The following is a 5905-nucleotide window of genomic DNA, read 5'->3' on the forward strand; positions in this document are numbered from 1 at the left end:
TATTGTCGGTCCGTCAGTAAGTTATTTTGTAGCAATCCATTTTGGTAAGACCTCGTCAGGTCTTTTCTATGGATCACTTTCGATAACTTCTTGCCTTATTCTGTTTTCACTTTTGTCGATTTTTGTAGAAATTGGGTTTTAACCCTCGTATGTTCAACCTCTGATGAATTTGGTTTTCATCTTTGCGGGTCTTTTGTCGCGATCATGCAGTGAATTCGATTTTCACTTTTGCCGATCTGTAGCTTTATAATCGGACGGTGAATGTTTCAGATTAATGCGGCTTGAAAACTTGTAGAGAATCTGAATAAAATTTATTCAAAAGAAAATGCAAATATATACATGTAGGGGTTTTTCATTAAGTTAGGTAGTTAGCAGGCCTTGGCTTGGCGCCTCATTAAAAACCTTTTCAAGAAAAAGAGTGCGCCTTATCCTAAGGTCCTTTATCACCCTTAACTATAGTACGTTCTTAGGTTGTAGACATGCCACGACCTGGGAAGCTCTCGTCCGTCGAGTTCGGACAGCCTGTAGCAGCCTTTTCTGAGTATTTCCATGACTCGGTAAGGTCCTTTCCAGTTTGCTGCCAGCTTTCCTTCTCCAGGTCGAGTCGTTCCCTATATCATTTCGGATTAGGACGAGGTCATTTTCCATGAAGGCCCGCTGTATCACCTTTTGATTGTATCTTGAAGCCATTCGCCTTTTTAATGCCTCTTCCCTGATTTGAGCTCTTTCTTGAACTTCTGGGAGTAGGTCGAGTTCTTCCCTTTGGAGTTGGGAGTTAGCTTCCTCATTATAGTAGATTGCCTTGTGCGACCTTTCTTCAATCTCTACTGGGATCATTGCTTCTATTCCGTAGGTTTGAATTAAAACATTTTTCATTTAAGAGAGGTGATGGATTCATAGGACATTCATAACTTTAAGACAAAGTTACTAACTACTAATGATCATGTAATGAAGACACAAACATAGATAAGCACATAACATAGAAAACGAAAAACAGAAGAAATAAGAACAAGGAATGAATCCACCTTAGTGATTATGGCGTTTTCTTGTTGAGGAACCAATGATGTCCTTGAGCTCTTCTATATCTCTTCCTTGTCTTTGTTGCTCCTCCTTCATTGCTATTTGATCTTCTCTTATTTCATGAAGGATGATGGAGTGCTCTTGATGTTCCACCCTTAATTGTCCTATATTGGAACTCAATTCTCCTAGGGAGGTGTTGATTTGCTTCCAATAGTTCTGTAGAGGAAAGTGCATTTGAGGCATCTCTGGGATCTCATGGTGATGAGCTTCATACGCCTCTTGAGTTCCATGAATGGGCTCTCTTGCTTGCTCCATCTTTTTCTTAGTGATGGGCTTGTCTTCTTTAATGAAGAGATCTCCCTCTATGTCAATCCCAGCCGAATTGCATAGGTGGCAAATAAGGTGAGGAAAGGCTAACCTTGCCATAGTGGAGGACTTGTCAGCCACCTTGTAGAGTTCTTGAGGTATAATCTCATGAACTTCCACCTCTTCTCCAATCATGATGCTATGGATCATGATGGCCCGGTCTATAGTAACTTCAGACCGGTTGCTAGTGGGAATGATTGAGCATTGAATGAACTCCAACCATCCTCTAGCTACAGGCTTGAGGTCCAATCTTCTTAGTTGAACCGGCTTACCTTTGGAGTCAATCTTCCATTAAGCTCCTTCTACACATATGTCCATAAGGACTTGATCCAACCTTTGATTAAAGTTGACCCTTCTAGTGTAGGGGCGTTCATCTCCTTACATCATAGGCAAGTTAAACGCCAACCTCACATCTTCCGGACTAAAATCTAAGTATTTCCCCCGAACCATTGTAACATAGTTCTTTGGATCCGGGTTCTTACTTTGATCATGGTTCTTGGTGATCCATGCATTGGCATAGAACTCTTGAACCATTAAGATGCCGACTTGTTGGATGGGATTTGTTAGAACTTCCCAACCTCTTCTTTGAATTTCATGTCGGATCTCCGGATACTCATTTCTTTTGAGTTTGAAAGGGACCTCAGGGATCACCTTCTTCTTGGCCACAACATCATAGAAGTGGTCTTGATGGGCTTTGGAGATGAACCTTTCCATCTCCCATGACTCGGATGTGGAAGCTTTTATCTTCCCTTTCCCCTTTTTAGAGGATTCTCCGGTCTTAGGTGCCATCAATGGTAATGGAAAAACAAAAAGCTTATGCTTTTACCACACCAAACTTAGAATATTGCTCGCCCTCGAGCAATAAAAGAAAGAATAGATGAAGAAGAAGAAAAAATGGAGGAGAGGGAGGGTGGGAAGTGTTTTCGGCCAAGAAGGGTGTAGAGGGGTGTGTTGTGTGAATTTGATGAAGAATGGAGGGCTTTATATTAGGGAAGGGAGGGGGGTTAAGGTTCGGCCATATGGGTGGGTTTGGGTGGGAAATTGGTTTTGAATTTTGAAGGTAGGTGGAGTTTATGAGGTAGGTTTATGGGGAAGAGTGGATGGATGTGAGTGGTGAAGAGGTGATGGGGAAGAGAGTTTGAGGTGATTGGTTAAGGGTTTTTGGGGAAGAGTGTTTATGGGGTTGTGTGAAAGAGAGTGGTGAGAAGAAGTGAGTGGAGGTAGGTGGGGATCCTATGGGGTCCACAGATCCTGAGGTGTTCAAGGATTTACATCCTTGCACCCATTAGGCATGTAAAAATGCCTTTGCACACAACTCTGGGCGTTCAGCGCCAGGTTGGTGGCCATTTTGGGCGTTCAACGCCCATTTGCTGCCATTTCTGGTGTTGAACGCCAGAACCATGCTTGTTCTGGGCGTTCAGCGCCAGGTTGCTGCCCATTTTGGGCGTTCAGCGCCAGAACCATGCTCTGTTCTGGCGCTGAACGCCAGACAGATGCTCCTCCAGGGTGTGATTTTTCTTCTGCTGTTTTTGATTCCGTTTTTGATTTTTTTGTTTATTTTGTGGCTCCACATGATCATGAACCTATAAAGACATATAACTAAGAAAAATATAGTTAGATAAATAGAAATTGGGTTGCCTCCCAACAAGCGCTTCTTTAATGTCAATAGCTTGACAGTGGGCTCTCATGGAGCCTCACAGATGTTCAGAGCATTGTTGAGACTCTCCAACACCAAACTTAGAGTTTGGATATGGGAGTTCAACACCAAACTTAGAGTTTGGTTGTGGCCTCCCAACACCAAACTTAGAGTTTGACTGTGGGGGCTCTGGTTGACTCTGTTTTGAGAGAAGCTTTTTCTGCTTCCTCTCCATGGGTGCAGAGAGAGATCCTTGAGTTGTAAACACAAGGTTGTCCTTATTCAATTGAAGGATCAGTTCTCCTCTGTCCACATCAATCACAACTCTTGCTGTGGCTAGGAAAGGTCTTCCTAGGATGATGGATTCATCCTCTTCCTTTCCAGTATCTAAGACTATGAAATCAGCAGGGATGTAAAGGCCTTCAACCTTTACTAACACGTCCTCTACTTGTCCATAAGCCTGTTTTCTTGAATTGTCTGCCATCTCTAATGAGATTTTAGCAGCTTGCACCCCATAGATTCCCAGTTTCTCTATTACAGAGAGGGGCATGAGGTTTATTCCTGAACCAAGGTCACACAGAGCCTTAAAGATCATGGTGCCTATGGTACATGGTATTATGAACTTTCCAGGATCCTGTCTCTTCTGAGGCAATGTCAGTTGTTCCAGATCTAAAATTTCTGAAAGGTTATCTCTGGATTGTTGTAATTTAGCTTCTCTTAATTTTCTCTTCAGAGTCCTTTCAGGTTCTGGATCTGCTTCAACAAGAATGTTCTTGTCGTTGCTCCTACTCATATGACAAAGGAGAGGACACGGAAAAATAATAATAATAATAGAGATCCTTTATACCACAGTATAGAGATCCCTGTGTGAGTAGAAGAAGAGGGGGAGACAAAGAATGTAATGTAATGGAAGAAACACAACTGTGAGGAGGGTTGAGATGTGAGATGAGATGTTAGTAAATGAATAAATAAATAGAATAAGATGGGAGATGGAGAATTTTCAAAAAATATTTTTGAAAAAGAGTTAGTGATTTTCGAAAATGGTTTTTGAAAAATGTTAGTATTTTTTGAAAATTTTTAAAATCAAAAATAAAAATAAAAATAAAAATAATTAGTTAATTAAAAAGAAATTTTTGAAAAAGAGGGAAGATTTTTTCGAAAATTAGAGAGAGAGAGTTAGTTAGGTAGTTTTGAAAAAGATAAGAGACAAACAAAAAAGTTAGTTAGTTAGTTGAAACACATTTTGAAAAGATAAGAAGTTAGGAAGTTAGAAAAGATATTTTGAAATCAAATTTTTGAAAAAGATAAGATAGGAAGATATTTGGAAAAGATATGATTGAAATTAGTTTTTGAAAAAGATTTGATTTTTAAAAATCAAAATTAATGACTTGATTCACAAGAAATCACAAGATATGATTCTAGAACTCAAAGTTTGAATCTTTCTTAACAAGTAAGTAACAAACTTGAAATTTTTGAATCAAAACATTAATTGTTTATGTTATTTTCGAAAATTTGATCTAAAAATAAGAAAAAGATTTTTGAAAAATATTTTTGGAATTTTCGAAAATAACTAAGAAATTTGAAAAAGATTTGATTTTTGAAAAAGATTTTGAAAAAGGTGAGATTTTTAAATTGAAAATTTGATTTGACTCATGAAAACAACTAGATTTTAAAAATTTTTGAAAATGTCAATTCAAATTTTCGAATTTGATGATGAGAAAAAGAGAAAGATTTTTTTTTTTATTTTTGAATGTTTATGATGAGAGGAAAAACATGAAAATTATGCAATGCATGAAATTTTTAGATCAAAACAATGAATGCATGCAAGAATGCTATGAATGTCAAGATGAACACCAAGAACACTATGAAGATCATGATGAACATCAAGAACACATTTTTGAAAAATTTTTAATGCAAAGAAAAACATGCAAGACACCAAACTTAGAATTCTTTAATGCTTAGACACTAAGAATTCAAGAATGCATATGAAAAACAAGAAAGGACACAAAACATGCAAATGCAAAGATCAAACAAGAAGACTTACCAAGAACAACTTGAAGATCATGAAGAACACTATGAATGCATGAATTTTCGAAAAATGCAAGATGCATATGCAATTGACACCAAACTTATGATATGCCTCAAGACTCAAACAAGAAACACAAAAAATATATATATTTTTTTTATTTTTATGATTTTCAAAATTTTTTTTGGATTTTTATTTATTTTTCGAAAATTATTATGAAAAAGAAAAAAATAAGGATTCCAAAATTTTTAATATGAATTCCAGGAATCTTGCCATATTAGTCTAAAGCTTCAGTCCAGGAATTAGACATGGCTCACTAGCCAGCCAAGCCTTCAATGAAAGCTCCAGTCCAAAACACTAGACATGGCCAATGACCAGCCAAGCTTCAGCAAACATAGATACCTCTCATGTATACAACAGCTGATATTTCATCCAACTTCATATACTTATAAGTGGAAGCCTCAGTCCAAATGAATTTAGACATGGCTTTACAGCCAGCCAGGCTTCACATGCTTCATGAAACACTAGAATTCATTCTTAAAAATTTTGAATAAAATTTTTGAAAACATTTTTATATTATTTTTTTCGAAAACAAAGGAGAAAATTTTGAAATATTTTTGAAAAAAAATTTTTTTGAAAATAAAATAAAAAGAAAATTACCTAATCTGAGTAACAAGATGAACCGTCAGTTGTCCATACTCAAACAATCCCCGGCAACGGCGCCAAAAACTTGGTGTTGTTGCCGGGATTGGGATCTCAGATGATTCTTGGCGCCAAACAGGAACAATTAAGTCCCTGGCAACGGCGCCAAAAACTTGGTGCACGAAATTGTGATCTCCAGGCTCGAACAATCCCTG

Source organism: Arachis ipaensis, chromosome B06, assembly GCF_000816755.2.
Source record: "Arachis ipaensis cultivar K30076 chromosome B06, Araip1.1, whole genome shotgun sequence".
In the NCBI taxonomy this organism is placed as follows: domain Eukaryota; kingdom Viridiplantae; phylum Streptophyta; class Magnoliopsida; order Fabales; family Fabaceae; genus Arachis; species Arachis ipaensis.